Here is a 23751-nt window from a genome sequence, read left to right on the forward strand (position 1 = left end):
ATATCACACACTTCATGGGGTAGTAGTTTAAACCACACAGGTTAATTACTTTATACACAAATCAAATTAAATTATCACTTTACATATCAAATTGAGGTGAAAGTTATTTTCCAAATAAAATTTTTATTTATCACTTACATGAAAATGTTGCTGATCCCCTGTCAAACATAAAATTTACTGACAGCTTTGGTGGAGATATGTATTATACTTCTTTTAGGAGAAAACTAATAAAATATATTTTTATCACCTAGAAAGATTGGAACTGAATTTGTCTAAATATTTGTCCTTTCCCTGTTATGTCACTGACACAAATAGGAGAAATCAAAATTCTTATAACTAAAATATTGCATTTTTGCCCGTGTATATTAATCAGAGTTCAGAATGCTATCCTATACACTTCTCCACACTAACATGCATGCGTAATTTTTGTCAACATACAAACAATATTTGTGGTATTAGTAGAAATAACTAGCTTGTTGCATTTTAATTACTGACACTCTGTTTATGGCAAAAGTCATACTTGCTCTCAGTCACTTGAAAATGAAAAGTGGGTTGGGCACCGGTGGCTCATACCTGTAACCTAGCTACTCAGGAGGCTGAGATCTGAGAATCATGGTTCAAAGCCAGCCTAGGCAGATAGACCCAAGACCATGAGGCTCTTATCTCCAATTAACCATTGGAAATTCAGAAGTGGTGCTGTGGCTCAAGCGGTAGAGTATTCTCCTTGAGTTGAAGAGCTGAAGGACAGCACCCAAGCCCAGAGTTCAAGCCCCACCATCCACCAAAAAAAAAAAAATCTAAAGTGGACAGCTGAAAAAATTGACACTTCCCTTGAGCTGGGTGGGATTCCTGATTTTATTTTTGTCAGTCATTGGACTTGAAATCTGGGCTTGGGCTCTGTCCCTCAGCTTTTCAGTTCAAGGCAAGTACTCTACCACTTGAGCCACAGTACTCTTTCCAGTTTTTTGGTGGTGTATTGGAGATAAGAGTCTCACGGACTTCCCTGCCTGTCTTTGAACCTCCAGCCACAGATCTCAACCTCCTGAGTAGGTAGGATTACCGGCATGAGCCACTGGTGCCCTGCTCATGAATTCTTTTTTTTTTTTTTTAATTTTATTTTATTTTATTTGAGAACATACTGTACAGAGGGGTTACAATTACATGGGCAGGATAATGCATACATTTCTTACCAAGCATTGCAGCCTCCTCCTTTGTTTGCCCTTCACCTCCCTTCCCAGCCTCCCCCCTCCCTCCCACCCAATCATACCCCCCCCCCCCGCCCCCCCCCCCACCGACATTGTAAAGCTGGTTTTGACATGACATTTTGTACTTCTCATTGTTGCAACAGGTCCACCTGAATCCTTAAACGACTTGTTTGTCCCCATCTCCTCCACATGTTATACTGACATCAAATATAGTGAAAGCGGGGGTTACACTGTGGGGGAGGGACATACAAAGCAACAAAGAAATAATCTTATAAATGCGTTAGAAACACATGCATGAAAGAAACAAAAACATTAAAATACATATTTGAGGTTTCGTTATCCTAACATCACATTATCTGACTTTTTCCGCTTGACTCATACCTATACTAGATATTGCAAATAAGGGAAACCATGGGACCTATGTTTCTTTGGGCCTGGCTAACTTCACTTAATATAATTTTTTCCAAGCCTTTCCATTTCCTAACAAATGGGGAAATGTCACTCTTTCTGATGGAGGCATAGAATTCCATTGTGTATATATACCACATCTTCTTGATCCATTCATCTACTGAGGGGCATCTGGGTTGGTTCCATGTCTTAGCTATGGTAAATAATGCTGCAATAAACATAGTTGTGCTGGTAGCTTTAGTGTGGCCTTGTTTGTGATCATTTGGGTAAATGCCCAAAAGTGGGATTGCTGGGTCATTGGGGAGCTCTATGTGGAGTCTTTTGAGGAACCTCCATACTGCTTTCCAAAGTGGTTGAACAAGTTTACATTCCCACCAACAATGAAGTAAGGTTCCTTTCTGTCCACATCCCCTCCAGCATCTGTTGTTGTTAGAGTTCTTGATTTTTGCTGTTCTAACTGGAGTGAGGTGATATCTCAATGTTGTTTTGATTTGCATTTCTTTTATGGCTAGGGATGTTGAACATTTCTTCATGTGTCTATTTGCCATCCTTCTTTCTTCTTCAGAGAAGCTTCTCTTTAAGTCTTTCGCCCACTTACTTATTGGGCAGTTGTTTCTTTGAGGATTTGTTGTTGGGTGGTTTAATTTTTTGAGTTCCAAGTATATTTTAGATATGAGACCCTTGTCCGTTGTATGGCTAGTAAAGATCTTCTCCCAGTCCGTGGGCTTTCTATTGATCTTGCTAGCTATGTCATTTGCCCTGCAGAAGTTCTGCAACCTTATACAATCCCATTTGTCCAGCCTTTCTTTGATTTGTTGTGTTTCCGGGTCTCTATTCAGAAAATTTCGGCCTGAGCCAAGGAGACCCAAGGTTTCTCCTATTCCATCCTGTAATGTTTTCAGAGTGTCTGCTTTGAGTTCAAGGTCTTTGATCCATTTGGAGTTGATTCTGGTGCAGGGTGATATATAAGGATCTAGCTTTAGTTTTCTACATGTAGTTAACCAGTTTTGCCAGCACCATTTACTGAAGAGGCTGTCTGTCTTCCATTCTATTGTTTTAGCTCCCTTATCGAAAATTAGATGGCTATAGGTCTGTAGGTTCATTTTTGGGTTTTCAATTCTATTCCATTGGTCCTGAGGTCTGTTCTTATGCCAATACCAAGCTGTTTTGATTACTATGGCTTTATAGTAGAGTTTGAAATTTGGTATTGATATTCCTCCAGCAGTGTTCTTTCCGTTGAGGAGCGTTTTTGCTATTCGGGGTCTTTTATTGTTCCATATGAATTTTTGGATTGCCTCTTCTATTTCCTTGAAGAATGAGGGTGGAATTTTGATAGGTATTGCATTGAATTTGTAGATAGCCTTGGGAAGTATTGCCATTTTCACGATGTTAATCTTTCCAATCCAGGAGCATGGGAGGTTTTGCCATTTTTTAAGTTCTGTGTTGATTTCCTTTTTCAAGATTTTAAAGTTTTCATCATAGAGGTCCTTCACTTCTTTAGTTAAGTTAATTCCGAGGTATTTTATTTTTTGTGGGGCTATTACAAATGGAGTTGCTTTCCTAATTTCAGCCACACTTTTCTCATTGTTGGCATACAGAAAAGCCATTGATTTTGGGGGGTTAATTTTATAACCTGCTACTTTGCCAAAGTTTTGAATCAGCTTGAGTAATTTGGGAGTGGAGTCTATGGGATTCTTTAAATACAAGATCATGTCATCTGCAAAGAGGGAGAGTTTTATTTCTTCTTTCCCTATTTGGATCCCCTTTATGTCTGCATCTTGTCTTATTGCTGTAGCTAGGCATTCTAATACTAGATTGAAGAGGAGTGGAGAGAGTGGGCATCCTTGTCTTGTTCCTGAGTTAAGAGGAAATGGCTTTAGTTTTTCACCATTGAGTATAATGCTGGCTGTAGGTTTGTCATATACAGACTTTATTGTATTGAGGAATGTTCCATGGATTCCTAATTTTTCCAAAACCTTCATCATAAAGGGGTGTTGGATCTTGTCGAATGCTTTTTCTGTGTCTATTGAGATAACCATGTGGTTCTTATTCTTGCTCCTGTTGATGTGATGAATAATATTAATTGATTTGCGTATATTGAACCAGCTTTGCATCCCTGAAATAAATCCTGTTTGATCGTGGTGTATGATTTTTTGGATGAATTGTTGAAGTCGGTTGGCCAAAATTTTGTTGAGAAGTTTTGCATCAATGTTCATCAAAGAAATGGGTCTATAATTCTCTTTCTTTGATGAGTCCCTGCCTGGTTTTGGGATGAGGGTTATGATGGCTTCATAGAATGTGTTCGGTAGTGAGCTTTCTCTTTCAATTTCATTGAAGAGTTGGAGGAGAATTGGTGTGAGCTCTGCTTTGAAGGCCTTGTAAAATTCCGCTGTGAAACCATCTGGTCCTGGACTTTTCTTAGCTGGGAGGTCTCTTATTGCTGTTTCTATTTCAATGCTTGATATGGGCCTGTTAAGATAGTTTGCCTCATCTTGGTTTAGTTTTGGCATGTCAATATTTGCTAGGAAGAGGTCCATTTCTGTCAAGTTCTCGAACTTATTAGCATAAAGTTTTGAGAAGTATTCCCTTATAATGTTCTGAATCTTGGTTGTTTCCGTGGTGATGTTTCCATTCTCATCTCTGAGTTTATTAATTTGGGTGTGTTCTCTTCTTTTTCTGATAAGATTTGCTAAGGGTCTGTCAATTTTGTTAAGTTTTTCGAAGAACCAACTCTTTGTTTTGTTGATTCTTTCTATAGTTTTTTTGGATTCTAATTCATTTAATTCTGATTTTATTTTGATTATTTCTTTCCGTCTACTGGATTGGGGTTTATGTTGCTGCTCTTTTTCAAGGTGGTTTAGATGTGTCATTAAATTGTTAGTTTCAGATCTCTCCAATTTGTTGACGTAGGAGCTCAGAGCTATAAACTTGCCTCTGAATACTGCCTTTGCTGTGTCCCAGAGGAGCTGGTACTTTGTGTGCTCATTTTTGTTGAATAGCATGAACATTTGAATTTCCTTTCTAATCTCTTCCATGACCCACTCATGATTCAGCAGTGTGTTGTTCAGCCTCCATGTGATACCGGACTTTCTTTGGTGGCTTTTGGTGTTGAGTTCTAACTTTATTCCCTTGTGGTCAGAGAGAATGCAAGGTATAACTTCAATGTTTCTGAATTTAGACAAGTTTGCTTTGTGGCCTAAAATGTGGTCTATTTTAGAAAACGTTCCATGTGCTGCTGAGAAAAACGTGTATTCTGATGCTGCTGGGTGAAATGTTCGGTAAATGTCTGTTAAGTCTAGTTGATCTATGCAGCTGTTTAAATCTGCGGTTTCTCTGTTGAGTTTTTGCCGAGTTGATCTATCTAGTGGGGAGAGTGGTGTGTTAAAATCCCCAACAATTAATGTCTTTGGATCTATATGGGATTTGAGGGAAAGTAGTGTTTCTTTGATAAATTTGGGTGCTCCATTGTTTGGCGAATAGATATTTAGAATTGTAATATCCTCCTGAAGGAGAGATCCTTTAATTAGTATGTAGCGACCTTCTTTATCTCTTTTCACGAATTTTAATTTGAAGTCTATTTTATCTGATATTAGGATTGCAACTCCCGCCTGTTTATGGGGGCCGTTTGCTTGGTAGATTTTGTTCCAGCCTTTAACGTTGAAAATGTGTTTGTTTTTACGGGCAAGATGTGACTCCTGCAGGCAGCAGATAGAAGGGTCTTGTTTTTTAATCCAACTAGACAGTCTATGTCGCTTAATTGGAGAGTTCAGTCCGTTAACATTAAGAGATAGGACTGAGAGGTATTTGGGAGTTCCTGCCATGTTACCTACCTTCTTGGGGGCTGCGAAAACTGGGTTCTTCCTATGGTTCTTGGATTCTCAGTTTGGGTGCAGTTTCTTGGCCTTTATTGCGGTCTTGTTGGTTTTCTATGTGTAGGACATCTTTAAAAATCTTTTGTAGGGCTGGTTTGGTGGAGATGTATTGTTTCAATTTTTCTTTGCTATGGAAGGTTTTTATTTGGCCTTCAGTTATGAAGGAGAGTTTAGCTGGGTACAGTATTATTGGTTGATAGTTGTTTGTTTTTAGGGCATGGCATACATCATTCCAGGCTCTTCTTGCTTTGATTGTCTCTGCTGAGAAATCTGAGGTGATTCTAATTGGTTTCCCTTTATAAGTGATTACCCTTTTCTCTCTGACAGCTTTAAGGATCTTTTCCTTGGTCTGAGTTGATCCTGTGTGGATTATAATGTGACGGTGGGATGTCCTATTCTGGTCTGGTCTATTTGGGGTTCTAAAGGCTTCTTGTATCTGGACAGGCCTATCTTTTTGCATGTTTGGGAAGTTCTCTGCTAGGATCCTGTTAAACAGATTTCCTAGACCATTAACTTCTGTTTCTAGGTGCTCCTCTACACCCATTATCCTTAGATTAGGCCTTCTGATGGTGTCTTCCAGGTGTTGGATAGATCTATCATATTTCTTGGACTTGTCTTGGATAGTTGTATGTTCTTTCTCTATAATATCTAGGCTGTCTTCAATCCCTGAGATTCGATCTTCTGCATGGTCTAACCTGCTGTCAAGACTCCCTACTTTGTTTTTTATCTCTTTTCCTTCTAGTTGGTCAGCTTTGATGGCTTCAAGTTCTTTGTTGAAGCTCTGTTTTAGGTCTTGTATGAATTTCTTTACTTCCTTAATTTGGTGTTCAGTGTTTGTCCTCAAATCACTTAGTTGATTGGTTATGGTTTCTTTGGACTCCCATTCCTTCTGTTGGGTTCCATTCAGCATTGCCTTTGTGGTCTCCCTGACTTCCTTCAGCTCTTTGTTAATGGATTCCATGAATGCCTTCAGTGATTTTTGTGTGTTCTCTACCTGGTCTCTCAATTCCTGTATTACTCTTTGATTAGCTTCCTCCCGTTCGTGGGATTCTTGCAGATCTCTTTGAGTGTTCTCAGCCTGCTCACGCCATTCCTCTCTTTCTCTTTGAGTATTCTCAAGTTGTTCATGCAAATCCTGTATCAGTTTTTGAGTAGCTTCCTCACGCTTATTATATTCCTGTATAAACTTCTGGGATGCCTCCTCTCTCTCCCTATCACGCTCGTACAGAGTCCTTTGTACGTTGTCAAACTTTTCATTTATCATGTTTGCCAGCAGTGTTTGTAGAGCTGTTTGGGAACTCTCCTCTGGATTATTCATTATCTGTTCTAACCCCTGATTATCAGGATTGGGAATTGAGATACCCGAATTTGCCATTTTTCTTGTGTTTTTCCGGCTTACTCTGCCCATTTGAGATGATGATAACACCAGTTTTGTGCTAGAACACTATCTTAAGGCAACCATCAATCAAAGTTTGCATTTGTACAGTCAATAGTCTACAGATACAATCTAGTTCAACAGATACATCTATTCGACATCAAACAACTTTATGTTAAAGGACTTCGAACCGCAGAGAAGAATTTGGAAAACCAGAAATTATTAGGGTTAGGGAGAGATGTGGGTAAAAAATAGGAATAGATTGGTGTGGGGAGGCACAGGGAGAGTTGACTATGTCCTAATCACAATGCAGGAAATAGGTTGGGTAGGATGTAAGTAGAGAGAGAGAGAAAAAGAAGAAAGGGAAAGGGGAATGAAGAGAGACCAGAAAATAAAATAGAAACGTAAAAATTAATGTTATTTTAGAGATTAAAAGACCATCTATTTATAGAGGAATATGAATATGTTGAGAGAAAGGGAGGGACATAGAGGAGATGAGAAAAACTTTAAAAAAATGCTTAAAATATTATATAGGTATAAAGACGTAGTACTGCTATTAATGAATTTAAGTCTCAGAGGTTTTGAATTGAGTAATAAGTTTGTGGATTAAGTGTGTACAAAATGGGGGATAGGGTCTACTGGTTAACTACGGGTTTATCTGAGGATGTGCAGGACAAGAGTTAAGTCACATAAAGATGAACAAAGAGGAAAAGATGGAAAGGATAGGAAAGTGAGAAGAAAAGATCAGAAGTTCAGTAGAGCTAGAAAAAAAAACAAAAAGATAATTAAGAATGAAAGAAAAAGAGAAAGAAGACACGAAAAGAAAAGAAAACACACATTCACGTATTCCTAAAATAAAAATTATAAGAGGAGAAAAAAAAAAAAGTTAATGGAAAACAATTATTTTTTCAGAAGAGGCAAAAATTAAAGATTAATAAAAGTTTTAGAAAAGCAAAAAAAAATTTATATATATATATAAGGTAACAAAAAAATGAAAAAAACAAAACAAGAAAAAGAAAAAAAAGAAAAGAAGAAGAAGAAAAAAAAAGTTCTTTGATTTTTTTTTTTTTGGGAGGGGTGGGAAGAGTCCTGTATCTCCCTTTTGTCTGTAATCAGAGTCTGGTTGGAGTCTCTGGTCAGCTTGAGGTCCTGTGGCTTGATTGGTTTCTTAAGTCAGTTTGTTGGAACAGGCAGAAAAATGCTCTGCTTTACCCAAGATTTTGAGATCCCCCTCCCAGGTTAGTTTACTGGGAGGGTGATCTGCTTTGAGAATCACAAAAGAGGGGGATGCAGTGATGAGGCTAGGTTCTGGGTAGAGTTGAGGCCTTTCAACGAACAGTAGCTTTTCCCTGGGGCTATTTTGTGAAAAAAAAACTCACAGCACCCAGCCTGGAGCCATTCTCAGGCTTTCTGTTTTTCAATTGATTGTGGTGGCTGCTAGAGGGCGGGGCAGCCTCTGGCTCTGGTTACCCAGTGAGGAGAGCCACTCCAATGGCTGGCGCCTGAGCTGGGTGACTTTTCCCTGGATGGAACTGAGTCTGTGAGGTCACTTCGCCGTTAAGTTCTTGTGACCTGCTAAATGACTCGTTTTATTCCAAGGCCTGAGCTGGAGCTAGCCGCTCCTCCGAGCTTTGTCGGTATTCAAGATGGAGATTCCCGATGCTGGGGGGGAGAGGTGGCCTTCCCTCCTCTGCTCCCAGAGAAGGAGTGAGGAAGTGGGGCTTCTACTCACACGGAGTCTTGGATCCCGGGTCGTCTCTGGTCTGCAAAGTGCAGGATGAAGTTTTCCGCTCCTTGTCGGTTCTTGCTGGTGTTGAGTAGAATCCGCTCGTCCGCTGCGTCTGGCTCCTTCGTCCCGGACTGCGTCTCAGGTATGCCTCCGCGGCGGTGGTCGCCGCTGCGACCCTGCCGCCGCAGCGGCAGCTGCTCAGATGTGTCTGCTTGGCTTCCCCTCTCTTGACTAACTCTCTGTCCTGTGATGGCACACTTGGTGTGATTCTCTGGCTTGGGACTGTTCACTGGAACTCTGAAACTGTTTTCTATGCAAGAGCTTGTTCAGATTCCAGCTTCTCCTCCGCCATCTTCTCGGAACTCTCTGTAAAGTTCATTTTTGACATGACAACTTACACTTCTCATTGTTGCAACAGGTCCACCTGTATCCTTATTTAAATGACTTGTTTTTCCCCTTCTCCTCCACAAATTACACCGACATCAAATACAGTGAAAGCAGTGGTTATACTGTGGGGGAGGGACATACAAAGCAACAAAGAAATAATCTTAAAATTGCATTAGAAACAAATGCATGAAAGAAAAATACATTTAAAATACATATCTTAGGGTTCATTTTCCTAACATCACTTTATCTGACCTTTTCTGCTTGACTCATACATATACTAGATATTGCAAATAAGGGAAATCATGGGACCTAAGTTTCTTTGTGTTTGGCTTACTTTACTTAATATAATTTTTTCCAAGTCTTTCCATTTCCTAACAAATGGGGCAATGTCATTCTTTCTGATGGAGGCATAGAATTCCGTTGTGTATATATACCACATTTTCTTGATCCATTCATCTACTGAGGGGCATCTGGGTTGGTTCCATATCTTAGATATGGTAAATAATGCTGCAAAAAACATAGTTATGCTGGTAGCTTTAGTGTGGTCTTGTTTGTAAACATTAGGGTAAATGCCCAAAAGTGGGACTGCTGGGTTATAGGGTAGCTCTATGTGGGGTCTTTTGAGGAATCTCCATACTACTTTTCAAAGTGGTTAAACAAGTTTACAAAATGGAGCTCCCTGCCTTGGAATTCGTGTCCGTTTTTTTCTGCCAGGCCTGGGATTTGAACTCAGAATCTGGACTCTCTAATGCACTGTGGAGAATGGGGAAACTCACCCTCTTTGAATACAAGCAATTCAGGCCTGTTCCCTAGGCCTGAATTCAATCCCCAGCCCTGTTATGTAATATTCATCCACACTTGAAAAAAATGATTAATATCTACATACTTATGTTTACTGCATACTGCATATTTATTTTTTTGTATTATTCATTCATTATATTCATTGACTATTACTACACTTACAACACGTATTAAATTTATTACATATTATGAGAACTATACAGATTTTCATATGTATTATATATCTTACTTCAGACCCAGGACATTCACTGAAATTCTCCCATGCTTAGAAAAACAGAAAGAATACACCAACCAAAGTCTAATTTATCCCTAGGCACCCCAGTGGCTCACATCTGTAATCCTAGCTACTCAGGAGCCTGAGAACTGGATGATGAAATTTCAAAACCAATGAAGGCAGAAAAGCCTGACAGAAATCATCTCCAATTAACTGGCAAAAAGCCCAGCTACAGGTATGGCTGAAGTGGTAGAAAATCAGCTATGAACAACCAAGCCGAGAAAGAGCAAGCTGAGTTCAAGTTCATGGAGGGAGCGAGGGAGATAAAAGGGAGAGAAATCCTCCAAAAACAGAGAATAAAACAACAGTAGAAAATCCCACATAATTTATGGCACCAACCAAACTGGAAAAAAAATAATGAAGCTTGTGCAGTTGTGTAATTTTACATGAGCACATATGCTCTTAGGTACACTTCAAAGCTACGTTTTTAATAATATATGTATATATATATATATATAATGCATATATATATATATAATATATCTTTAAATAAACTAAGAAACCAGTCAATGAATAAATACTTCTGAATTAGTGCCTTAAACATAGCATTATAAATTATGTATACTAAAAGTATATTCCAGGTTTCTTTCCTCAAAATCAATCTTTAAGAAGTTTGTGCACGTGCCTGGCACCGGAGGCTCATACCGATAATCCTAGCTAATCAGGAGGCTGAGAGTTGAGGATGCCAGTCAGGACAGGAATGTCCGTGAGACACTTAATTCCAATAAATCACTAGAAAACCGGAAGTAACATTGTGATTCAAGCAGTAGATTGCTCACATTGAGCTGAAGAGTGCAGGGATGACCCCTGAGTTCAGACCCACGACCAAAAAAAAAAAAAGTTTGTTCATACAGATCATAAAATTCTAACACTTTGAGCCTTAGGAAACATTTATGCCAGAGTCTTATGATCTTTAGGCAAATGCTCCACTTCTGACTACATCCCACTCCCAATGTTTTTGTTTTTCATTTTACAATCCAGTTCATTCCCAAAATGCTTACAAGTACCTGCTGTCCTCACAAAAGTGAGTTTTTATTCAGAAACCCAACTTTTTGTGCTATCACTCCCCTAGTGTATTTCGTTGTAGGCACTGAGGAAAACTAACATGACACAAATGTAGAGAATTTATAATTATAGAAATAACTCTAAATATAAATAAAATCAACTGTCCCAACCTTCTAGGGAGAAATGGTGTCCTTATTTTCATGTTCACTCTTCATGGAAGATGGTCAAAATAGAAACACCAATGTGCTATGCTGAAATGTAAAAGTTTAAACCTCTTTTTTGAAAAACTCTAGTGTTATAAAATCAAAATGTATCAAACAAAGGTGAAGTGAACTTAAAAAATACTAAAAATGCTAATGAAGCTCCCTTGTTTGGAATGTTTGGCATTTTTTTGTCTGTAAGGTAACTCTGTTGCACTGTGCGGGAAGGGGAAGCTCACAGTGCTTGAAGACCAGAAAGTCAGGCCTGTTCCCTAGGCCTGAATTCATGGCCTATCCCTGGAAAGCATACTCCTTATATACATTTTAAAGATAGGATTGAACTTCCATACAGATGTTCAGACTATATTATGTTTGGGGTGGTTATTCATTGAATTTTTTGTTTTATTCATTTATTTACCATTTATTTTATTGACTGTGATGACACCTAACAATGTATTATATTGTTTGCATCCTATCACATAGCATCTAGATTTGTAGATGTCTTCTCAATCATGCCTGACACCCAGGACTCTCCCGGAAAAGGAAAACAGATTGGCTTCTTAATCCAAGATTAAATTTTTGGCAGCTCTAGGATCTGAAATCAGGGACATGCAGTCCCAATTCATGAATAGGTGAGTGTGAGCACAGCAGCCTCTAGCTAATGAAGCTGTCAGGTGGATCCCAGGTGCTGAGATCTTGCCCCAGGATTGTGCAAAACAGCAATACATGGATAGGCAGACAGTGGTATACAAATAAATATATATTGGTAAAAAGAGCCATAGCCGCCTATCTATGATTGAATGACATATACTATGTTCCTATCAAGTGGTAGGTATTTATTATATCACCATTAAAGGAATAGTATTCTTTTCATGATTAATAAAGTATTAATTGAGATCGATCAGTGTCCTAGGATTATTGCATCCAATTTTAGACTCGACCGATGCACAAACTTCTCCTTTAATCAGTATTCCTATGCATAGGAATGAGTCTCTTGTGATCTCCTGCCATTGGCAGGTGTCATGACATGGATTTGAAGCCAGGGTCTATGTTGACAGGTTGTCCTATAATTTCCTTGATAGTACGTCAGCCTTCAGATATGGCAGGTCAGATCCACTTTGCAGCCATCTGATTCAGACCCAGGATGGGCACTGTGCAAAGAAAAAAACATAAAACCCCCAGCCCTTTGCAGCTCCCCACTTTTCGTTCTATCCCACTGTTTTTTCATCTTGCAAGCCCTCTGGGCCTAGGATTCCAGGATTGGGTATGGGTCCCAAGCAGCACCTAGCCTAGGATGATCCAAGCTGAGGCAGAGTTGCCACGACCTCAGTTCAAGCCCCATGGATGGCAAAAAAAAAAAGAAAGAAAAGAAAAGAAAAAAATTAATTAATTAACTAAATTAAAAAAAATAAAGCTCCCTGATTTGGAATTTCTGTCAGTTTTCTTTCCTAGCCTGGGATTGGACTTCAGGATCTTGGTAAATCTGTAGCAATGTGAGGGAAAGTGCAGATTTGCCACTACTGGAGTTCAAACCCCATGTAAAGCCAAAACTAAAAATAAGTCACTCAGCTTGGCAGGGAGAGTAGTTTTGGAGATGGGAGGGAAGGGATGGTAAGGGGTAAACAAAGGAGGAGGCAAAAATGCTCAATAGGAAATATACTCATGACCTTGCTCAAGTAACTGTGACCCCGCCGTACAACATTTTTACAATAAAAAACATACAAAAAAAAAAACAATGTAGTGTTCAGAGAAGCACTTTGGGAGTAAGGGAAGGACGTCTGAATAGCTGTACAAAATTCTACACTGCTTTTTTTAATGTTCAGTATGTAACTGAATAAACATAACTGCTTTCATTAAAAAACTAAGTCACTATCTTGGAACTGGGCCAATATTTTTACCATTGCTGGGATTTGATCTCACCATCCAAGTAACTCCTTTGAACCATGGGTGAAGGCGAAATTTACTGTCCTTGACGAAATGAAATTCAGGCTAGAGTTCCCATGGCCTGAATGGAGGCCCTGCAATGGAAAAGGTATTTCTACACATGTGTAATATAGGATATATACTTACATAATTATGTTTATTACATATTATGATTTTTATTATTGATTTTGTATTTATTTTATTTTTTATTTGATTCATTCATTTATTATGTATTGTAGTTAGTGTTATCATGCACATATTTATTGCATTTTGCACATCTTTTATAAAATTATACACAATAATTTAGGACATTGATTCATTTTTCATTAAAACATTTTTTGTTGAAACATGATACATAATTAAATGGAGGCATTTGTAATAGTTTTCACATGTTTAGAGTCTGTGTCTCAAGTATGAATTTTGTCTTATTTATCTTTGAACACCTTCCTATAGGAATTTCTTTACTGATTTATACTCAGAAGCCTTTTTTTTTCAGGACAGGCAAGTTGTGGGATAAGATTGTAAGGGCGAGCCTAGAAATATGGCTTAGTGGTAAACAGCTGGTTCAACATGCATGAATACCAGGGTTTGAATATTCAGTGCCACATACTCAGAAAAAGCCAGAAGCAATGGAGTGTCTCAAATGACAGAGTGCTAGCCTTGAAAAAAAATAAGCCCCAGGACTGTCAAAAACAATTGGCCAGATGCGGGTGGCTCATACCTGGAACCTCAGCTTCTCAGGATGCTGAGATTTGAAGATCACCGTTCAAAGACAGCCGAGGCAAGGAAAGCCTGTTAGACTTATGTCCCATGTACCACCAAAAAAAGAAACCCTAGTGGGGCTGTGGCTCAAGTGGTAGAGTGTTAGCCTTGAGCTGAATTGATCAGGGACAGGGCCCAGGCTTGATACAAGACACACAACAGGAAAAAAGTAAGGGTTAATCAAAGTACTTTTCCTATCTGCTAATTAGGAGAACATTCCCTGGAAAATAAACACTGATGTAAACCAGAATTGGAGTCAGAGCTTAAGGCTCAAGTGTAGCAGATCCACTTGCCCAGCCTCTCAGATTCTAGCATTATAACCTTGTGTGCTAAAGGGATCTGAATGGTCCAATATTGAAAGGCTTAATATGCTTCCCAAGCCATTTGTGATAAGCAGTTGACTTGTATTGTCAATGTCATTACAGTCCTGAACCTAGCAGAACACCAGTAGCTCACACTCATCAACCTAGCTAAGGAGGCTGAGGTCTCAGGATTACAGGGTGAAGCCAACCAGGACAGGAAAGTCTATGATACTCTGACTTCCACTTCTGTAAGGTCAGATGTTCAACAGCTTCTTGTGTTTCCCTTGGTGATGAGAAGTTACTTGAACTCTAAATGTTATTAGAATTCTTGTGCTATAGAAGAAGGAAAGAAACATCATTGACCCATGCAAGGTTCAAATGAAGTTCTCAGGATTCAAACCCTAGCCCTGTTAGCAGGAAGAACTCCATTGTAACACTGTATTTGAAGGACAGAAAACAGTATCAAAAGCCAGGCTAGGTGGAGAGAGCTAGGCTTGTAGGATAAAGAGGCAGAAGATACACACTCAACTGGGAAGTGAGCTGCAAACCACTTCATTCATTCATTCCAGGCACACCCAGCAATGAGGGGAAACCTGAAACATTTGTTAGAGTTATACCATTGTCAGGCTTTCTCAGCCTCTTCAAACAATGAATAACCTTCCTCCCTTAGGTGAAGGGAGCCTCAGGCTATCTTTAGGTTACCAATCGAGAGTCAGTTTAGTGAGAGAGAGGGCAGGAACAGAGTAGAAAAACCCTGCTCTCTGTTTGTAGGGAGTGGATTTTTGACTCTACATCTGTCAGATTTCAAGGCCCTTCTTCTATCTCTGCCAGTCCATTCTCCTTCCTTCATTGTCCATATCATTAATGCAAATCCCCAGTCCAAGGACAGGGAGGGCCGTTTCTCTTCTGTTTCCAAGCACCTGAGTTAGAACCTGGCTTTGCCTTCTTGGCTCTGGGGCCTTCATCTGCCAGAGAAGTGGGAAAGAGACAGTGTTCCTGTTCTGTGGTTGTGTGAAGGCGATGCTGGTGTCCTGGCACACTGCAGAAGGCCTCATGACTAGGAATTGTTCCCTTATTTCCTCCTGACATCCAAGACCAGATTCATGTATCATTTTTCTATCTATCTATCTATCTATCTATCTATCTATCTATCTATCTATCTATCTATCTATCTATCTATCTATCTATCTATCTATCTATCTATCTATCTATCTATCTATCTATCTATCTCCCTCTCTCCCTCCCTCCCTCCCTACCTACCTATATATCTTTTTTGACATTTCTTGGGTTGAACTCAAAGACAGGGCACTAGCTCTAGCACTCTACTACTTGAGCCACAGCACCAATTCTGGATTTTCTCTGTATATACTAGTGAAGAATAGAACCCAGGGCTTCTTGCATGCTAGGCAAGCACTCTCTCACTAATCCACGTTCCCTGCCCCCTCATCTTTTATTCTTAATGGTAGTTTTTACATAAGTATGCTACAGATTGTGTCCCCAAGTGTAATTTTCTGAATACAGGTTATTTCTATAAACCCTGATCTTCTCTTCCCCTGCCTTATTTGTGACTGTTCCTGGATTGGCCTCATAATAAAATGTAACTATAGGTTGCTGAGAGCTGCAATGTGCATCGTATAAGGACAGAAGCCTGGAACCCTGGAAGAGCAAGGCAATGGGGCTGAAATAAAGAGAATGATACAGTATGCGTAACAAGCATATCTGTAAAATAAATCAGTATATGAAAGCAGAAGCTTTGCATACGGTCTGTTTGCACTCAAGGAAGTAACATACCCAAGTAAGTAAGTAGGGCACTGATACATAAAGTTGGACTTCTCTTTTTGAATTTTATTTTTTGGACATCTCAGGGCTTAAACTCAGGGTACAATGTGCTTCTCAGCTGTTTTGCTCAAGGCTGAGCTTCTACTACTTCCATAGCTCCACTTCCAGCCATCTGGTCATTAATTGGACATAAGCACCTCCCTTACTTTCCTGCCTGGTCTGGCCTGTATCTCCTGCTAGGCTTTCTCTCCCAAAACTGGAGCTCTACCCTCTCGGCCACTGCTCCACTTCTGGTTTTCTGGTAGTTTATTGGCAATAAGAGTCTCACAGACTTCCTGCTTGGGCTGGCTTTGGAAGGCGATCTCCAGAAGAGGCTTCAAGCAGCTTTCCTCAGGGATATGCCAAGGAGCCGCTCCACACAAACCTTTAATCTAAATCTCAGGAGGTACTAGCTAAAAATAGAAATGTGCAGATACTTCTAGTGTGTTCTAGATAGTTAAGATTGGAGACGCACAACACTTATAATTATTAGATCATTTTATAGGCAAAAGGAGCAATGCAGACAGTATCAAGATCGCTCCAGCTTTTGGTCCTCTCATCCTGAGACAGTAAATTCACTGCAGCTCAATGCTAAGTGACAGAACTGGCATGTTCTGTGGACATTTGCTCCTCAATCCTATGACACTCATTTCTCACTATTGGCTTCAAACCTGTGACCAGAGTGGAAGATGAGGAGAGAAAATCATTCCCCGAGAAAGCAGCTATAAAGAACATTGGGTTGTCTCTTATAAGTTCAAACCATTGGAATGACCCGCTAAAAAGTCAGATTGTCCAGATGAAAAAATTAAGAAAAGAAAGATGGTGCAGTGGCTGCTGACTGTAATCAAAGATCCTCAGGAGGCTGAGATGTAGAGAATCTGAATTTGAATCCAGCCAGTGTAAGAAAGTCCTTGACACTGTTAATTCTAAGAGATCACAGAAAAACCCAGAAGTGGGCTTTGATTCAAGCTTAATGCACTACCCTTGAGTAAAAAGAGCTCAGGGACAGAGCACACGCTCATAGTTCAACCCCAGGACCTGCCCCCTCAAAAAGAGCCTGTATTTTCACGTCTTTGTCTATGTATGGATGTATTCCTACAGATGAAGCTCCAGAGCAGAGTAGCTATGATGAATGGCACCAAGCTAGGAAATTTGTATTCAATACTATGAGTTCATAACACAGAGAATGCTTTTATGACATTGCATGTTCCAGGGCTCCCCTTACTGCTCGCAGTATAGCCTGAAGGTTGCTCTGCACCCCAGTCCTGCTGGAAGAAGTCTCTCTCATTGTCTGGACAGGCAGACAAAAGGCCTCAATCCTGTACAGCTGTGTAACAAGCAACTCCATCTGGGCCACTTAATGAGGAGGACTGTGGGCAGTCTCTGAAAGCCAAGCAATCTCTCTCCCCAGTGCTCTATTTTGACAGGAAGCCTTCATTTGTGTCACCTCCCGTGGAAGGCCAAGTTCTGTGCACTTCTCCTGCCTTTGTGAGACTATATTCTGATGTTCAGATACAGGGCTCAATATAATTCAGGAGTCCTTCTGGCAGACAATTAGGGCACTGAACCTAATTAAATGTTTAATTACCTACGATGATGGGCCTATGATGCCTCTGCTAGGTTTCCAGAACATTGGGAAATCCAAGAACATGTCAGATATCACAAAGTTTCCTGTCATGTGGGGCTGGTGAAGCTCATCAGGTTTTGAAACCTTTGACCTCTCCTAGTTGGGCCCTTAGAGGCTAAGTTTTGGGGTTAAACACAGGGCGTGGGTGCTGACCATGATGTCAGAGTAGAAGTCTACTGCTTTCCCACTTTGTGTCACACCTTCACTTCTTCTTTCTGTGTGTGTGTGTGTGTGTGTGTGAGTGAGCGAGCGTGCGTGTGAGTGTTTATGTGCATACACTAGTCCTGGAGCTTGAACACAGGACATGAGCACTGTATCTAGTTTCTCTTGTACAAGGATTGCCTTCTCCTACTTGAACCACAGAGCCACTTCAGGCTTTTTTCTAGTGATGTGGTCCAGAGTAATCAAGCCTAGGGTTTCATGTATGCAAAGCACTCTACCCCTAAGGCACATTCCTAGCCCTCTACTTCAGGTTTGTTAGTTTGCTTATGTCTTTTTTGTTGTTGTCAGTTGTATGAGTTGAAGTCTGGTTCTGGGTGCTATCCCTGAGCAATTCAGCTCTAATCTTGTGCTCTACCACTTGAGCCACCGGTTTTCTGGTGGTTCATTGGAGCTAAGTGTCTCATGGACTTTTCTGCCCAGGCTAACTTTGAATCATGATTCTCAGATCTCATCCTACTGAGTAGTTAGGTTGACCAGCATGAGCCACAAGCACCCAGCTTCCACTTCACGTTTCTTAGTGATGAATTGGAGATAATAGTGTCATGGGACCTTTTGTGTCTGGGATAGTTTGGAATCCAGATACTCTGATCTCAGCTTCCTGAGAAGCCAGGATGACAGTCGTTGGCTATACAACCCTCAGCTGTGGCACTCTGCTGCAAGGGGGTCCTTGGCTCCACATGGTGGAGTGCTGGCCATGAGTCCAAGAGGTAAGGATCAGCACCAAGACCCTGAGTTCAAGGTTCATGACTGAGAAAAAAACAAAACAAAGCAATTGTCTGCAGTAGACAACTCACTACTCTTCAGTAATACATAATTTTGTCCCTGCCATGGGGACATATCTGAGCCTCAATATTCTTGTCTGCATAATCATCCAAGTTGTGGAGCTATTACAAGGGGAAGATGAAAGAATGTACCCTTTGAAGGACAAAACACATAACACTCTTTACAGGATTCAGCACACAGCATCCAGTGAAAGACTCAGCACCCAGCACCCAATGCAGGATTCAGAACACTGCACCCTGTGAATGACTCAGTACATGGCATCCTGAGCAGGACTCAGCACACAGCACCGCATGAATGAACCAGCACCTCAGGAAGGACTCATCACATAGCTGTTTCCCACAAGCTGTCATTAGTATTAGGGTGCTTTCATCAGTATCACCATTCTTTCAGAAACACATCACAAACTGCACAAAGTTTACACCTAATGATTGAGATTGGTGGGGTTTTTTTCTGCGGGGGGGGGGGGTATTCAGCCATAGGGATTGCACTAAAATGTTGGGGGTACTGTCCTAAGAACTTTTGCTTGAACCACAGCACAGAGTTTCACAAACATCCTGCCAGGGCTGGGTTTTAAACCCAGCAGTGTCAGATCTCAGCCCCCGAATATCTTGGATGACAGGGATGAGCGAGCCAGCAGCATGTGGTCCTGTGGAGCTGGGTTGCAGTGGCATACCTCTGTCTAAGTCAGGTTAGATGGCAGCTGTCAGCACCAGATTCATGGCTTGCTCTGTGATGAGATATTTGAAGTCCTATACTTATAGAGTTGCAGTCACAACATTCAATCTTATTTTGGTGCCAGTACTTTGTCTTGAGTAAGAGGCTAGACACAGTCCCTATGCTTTTACGCTCAAAGCTAGTGCTCTACTGTTGAGTGACAGCACAACTTCCGGATTTTTATGTGCATGTGGTAGTGAGGAATCGAATCCAGGGCTTTGTATGTACAAGCCATCACTATACAACTGACCCCAGGAGTGACAAGTGTATAAACAGATAAATATGTAGATTGACATCTATATATACATATATATGTATACATATGTATAAAACAAGAGAAAGTTGTCTGTATATTATGAAATTACATATATTAGTAGTAATTATTGACAAATTATTCCTTCAAATTTTAAGTATCATGGTTGAATATATAACAAAGTATTAATTGAAAATTAGTCAAAGTAGCATAATTATTGTGTATAATTTTATAGTATACTCACACACTATTAATTTAATTGTTACTTTTATAACATTCCATTTGTATGGATATATATTGGCATGCATTTCTTAGAATCTCCCAACAATCATTAGTGGCAGTCCCAGGATTCGACCCCCAGTCCTAAGTTGAAGTTTCGGTTATGGCTTTCCTAATAGCCAGACAAACATCAGCACGCAAGGTCATGTACACTTTCTGGGCCTTTTCATTTAGGCCCAGGATGGTCAGAATGCAAAGGCGAAAAAATGCAAAACCACCTTCTTGAACTTCTCTGTTTTATCCTTCTCTTTTTTATTTTTTATTTTTAGCCTACCCCGAGATTTGAACTTGGATCCAAGGATCCAAGGGTCAGCTGTGGCAGAGATTCCAAGACCTGAGTTCAAGCCCTGTGCTAGGCCAAAGGAAGAAAAAAGGCCTGGCTGGGAATTTGCACCACTTTTCTGGCAGGCCTACGATTTGAACTCAGGGTCTGGGTAACACTGTGGCACTGTGGTTGAAGGGGAAGCTCACAGTCCTTGAAGACAAGAAATTTTAGACCAGTTCCCAGGGCCTGAATAGAAGCCCCAGAACTGAAAAAAATAATATTCATATATGAGATTTATTTACATGCATGGGTTTAGTGAGTATGATGTTTATTACACTTATTTATTTAGTATTATTACATGCATAACATTTCATTTATTACATCCTATCACATAGGATATACTTGCATATGGATTATATATCATACTGAGACCCAGGATATTTTTCAGGAAAAAAAATGTGTCAAAAGTGGCTTCTTACACCATGAATAAATTTTTGGCCATGCTGGGATTTCAACTCATTGCCTAGAATGCCCAAAACATAAATGGGGTCACAGTCTTAGCTCACCATTTTCTGGCAAACTGAGCTGTAAGGAAATTCTGAGGAACTGTGATCAAGCCACAATAGTGCCCAACATATATATTGATAGATGTGTAGATTGCTGTATATATATATATATATATATATATATATATATATATATATATATATATGTATGTATAGATATACACACTTAGAGAGAGAATGTGAGGATATCATTAAATTATATATATATATATATATATATATATATACAGTTACCAATTATTACTTTAAGTTATGTCTCCATTTAATGAAGTATCATGGCTGAATACTTATAAAAGCATTAATTAAAAATTAGTCAAAATCCTTCCATTAGAGGAATCACACCATGATGCTAGAATGGAAGATAAAAGTTCAATAATTTTTCTGTGGCATTCTAAAATAGAATCATGAATTAACTGCAAATTTTTTATTACTTTGATTACTTGGATAACATTCCATTAGCATTTACATAAATAGTAATGAGTTTGTCAGGATCTCCCTCCATTTGTGGGTGGCAGTCCTGGCATTCTAACTCCAGGCCTAGATGATTTATTTCAAATGTAAACAATTGGAATGACACTGTGAAGATTTCAGATTATCATGATTATAAAATGGACAACAAGAAGAAAAGAAAGCCAGATGTCAGTGGCTCCTGTCTTTAATGCTAGCTCCTCAAGAGGCTGAGGTGTAGAGAATGTCAATTTGAATTCAGCCAGGGCAGGAAAGTGCTAGACACTCTTATTTCTAAGAGATCACAGGAAAATATGCCCATGGGTTGGGCTTGTGCCTCAAGGGCAGAGCTCTACCCTTGAGCAAAAGGAGATCAGGGATAGGGCCTAGTCTCATATTTCAACCTCGGACCTGCCAAAGAAATAAAAGAATTCAGTAACTCCATGTCTCTGTGTATAGATGGATGATGTATGGACAATGGGCTTTCAGCAGGTTGCCCATGCCCAGACCCCCAACCTGGGCAAGCTGGGAAAAGCCCTCAGAGAGTACTAAGTATGAGGCAGTAGCTTGAACAAAGCATTCTTCTTTGCCATTTAATAAGTGAAACACCGAAGGCTTGCCTGGGCTGGTGTATGCAAAGGGTGCATTACATTCTGGCTGAGGTGTCTCATTGGGATATCTAGCAGCCAGACACTGCCTCCAGGGAGACTACAGTTCCTAGTCTGTAGCAGTTGTGGAAGCTTCTGGCTCCATATTTCCTATCCCTCTGTAGGATGTGAGCCTAGATCTCTGGGGCCTGGTGGATATCATTCATTCATCATTCCTCATTGCCGAGTCTCAGGCTGGTTCCAAATCCTGGCAAACATATAAAATGGCCAGCGATTTCTGTGCTGAAATCCCACCCTCATAGATAGTTAGAAGTGAGCCTTGGGCTGCGAATGTGGCTTAGTGGTAGAGTGCTTACCTAGAGAGCATGAAGCCTGAAGTTCGATTCCTCAGTACGACATAAACAGAAAAAGCCAAAACTGGCACTGTGGCTTAAGTGATATAATGTAGCCTTGAGGAAAAGCAACTCAGGAACATGCCCATACCCTTAGTTCAAGCCCAAGACTAGCAAAAAAAAAATGTGAGCTTGGTGAGACATACTCTTCTGGGACTCAGAGGAGGGCCAAGGACATAGGTAAGAGGGAGATGGCAGGTGCTGGTGGCTCACCCCTATACTCTTAGCTACTCTGGAGGCTGAAATCTGAGGATCATAATTGCAAGACAGTGCAGGCAAAAAGTCTATATGATACTCTTTTCTCCAATTAAACACCCAAAAAGCCAGAAGTAGAGCTGTGTTCCAAGTAGTAGAGTGCTAGCCTTGAGCATAAAAACTCAGGCATAGCATCCAGGCCATGAATTTAAACCCCAGGACTGGCACACAAACACACACACACACACACACACACACACACACACACACACACACACACACACACACACCAATATAGAGCATTTGCCAGTCAGCCTACCAAGTTCCATCTCTAGGAACTCAATATTTTTTTAAAAAAGAGGGAAAATGGAAGGAAGGACTTGCTCCAGGAGGTGATTTAACCAGTGCCAAAATTCCACAGGATTTCTATGATGTGGAACAGGACAGATAGCCTCAGGCAGAACATACACAGTATGGGCAAAGGTCCAGAGGTGTGGTATAGAGCAGGTGGTGTGGGGGGAATGAAGGTTCTGTGTCTTCAGACAAGTCTGGCTGAACACTCAAGACTGGGTCAAGGTTTGTACTTGAGTCACAGGTAAGGCAGACGGTAGAGTCCAGAATGGGGCCCAGGGGAAGATTAGCTTGACTTTTCACCATGGACCCCAGCCATTTCCTCTGGCTGAAAGCCTATTTTTCACAGCTCCTGACCCTAAGGCCTCCTTTGCATGGAGGAGTCAGGGCAAATGCAGGGAAGAACCCTTGCTTAAGAAAAGCTTCTACCCAATGCCACCAGTGGCTCAACCCCTGTAAATCCTAGCTACTCACGAGACTGAAATCAGAGATCGTGGGTCAAAGCCAGCTCAGGGGAAGAAAGTTATTGAGACTCTTCTTCCCAATGAACTACCAAAAGCCAGAAATGGATCTGTGGCTCAAGTTGTAGAGTACCAGCCTTGAGGGAAAATGTTGAGACCTGAGCGCAGACCCTGAGTTTAAGCCCCAGTACAGGCACAGAAAAAATAAAGAAGATTTCAGAAGCTCCAAGTCCACCGTGGAGAAAGGCCATTATCAGCTGGGCGAAGGTGGCTCATGCCTGTCATCCTAGCTACTCAAGGCTGAGACCTGAGGATCAATCAAGATTCAAAGATAGCCAATGAATCACCAAAAAGCTGGGAAGTTGAGCTACGGTAGTTCAAGTGGTACAGCACGAACCTAGTGCAAACAAGCTAAAGCATAACATCTAGGCTCTGAGTTCTTGTCCGGTAAGCACACACACACACACACACACACACACACACACACACACACACACACACACACACACACTAACATCATTAGCAGG

The 23751-nt window shown here is 40.5% G+C and overlaps 1 long non-coding RNA gene across 1 annotated transcript in view; it reads left to right on the plus strand.

Moving 5' to 3' along the window:
- Positions 1-16599, plus strand: part of LOC122125997 — a 26184-nt gene extending 9585 nt beyond the window's left edge. The window contains exons 2-3 of the long non-coding RNA XR_006150832.1: positions 7946-7951; positions 16589-16599. This is a non-coding gene — a long non-coding RNA (uncharacterized LOC122125997). The remainder of the gene's footprint in view (positions 1-7945; positions 7952-16588) is intronic.
- Positions 16600-23751: the final 7152 nt, after the last annotated feature.

The sequence above is a fragment of the Dipodomys spectabilis genome, unplaced genomic scaffold (assembly GCF_019054845.1).
Source record: "Dipodomys spectabilis isolate Male_0828 unplaced genomic scaffold, ASM1905484v1 ptg000270l, whole genome shotgun sequence".
Classification (NCBI taxonomy): domain Eukaryota; kingdom Metazoa; phylum Chordata; class Mammalia; order Rodentia; family Heteromyidae; genus Dipodomys; species Dipodomys spectabilis.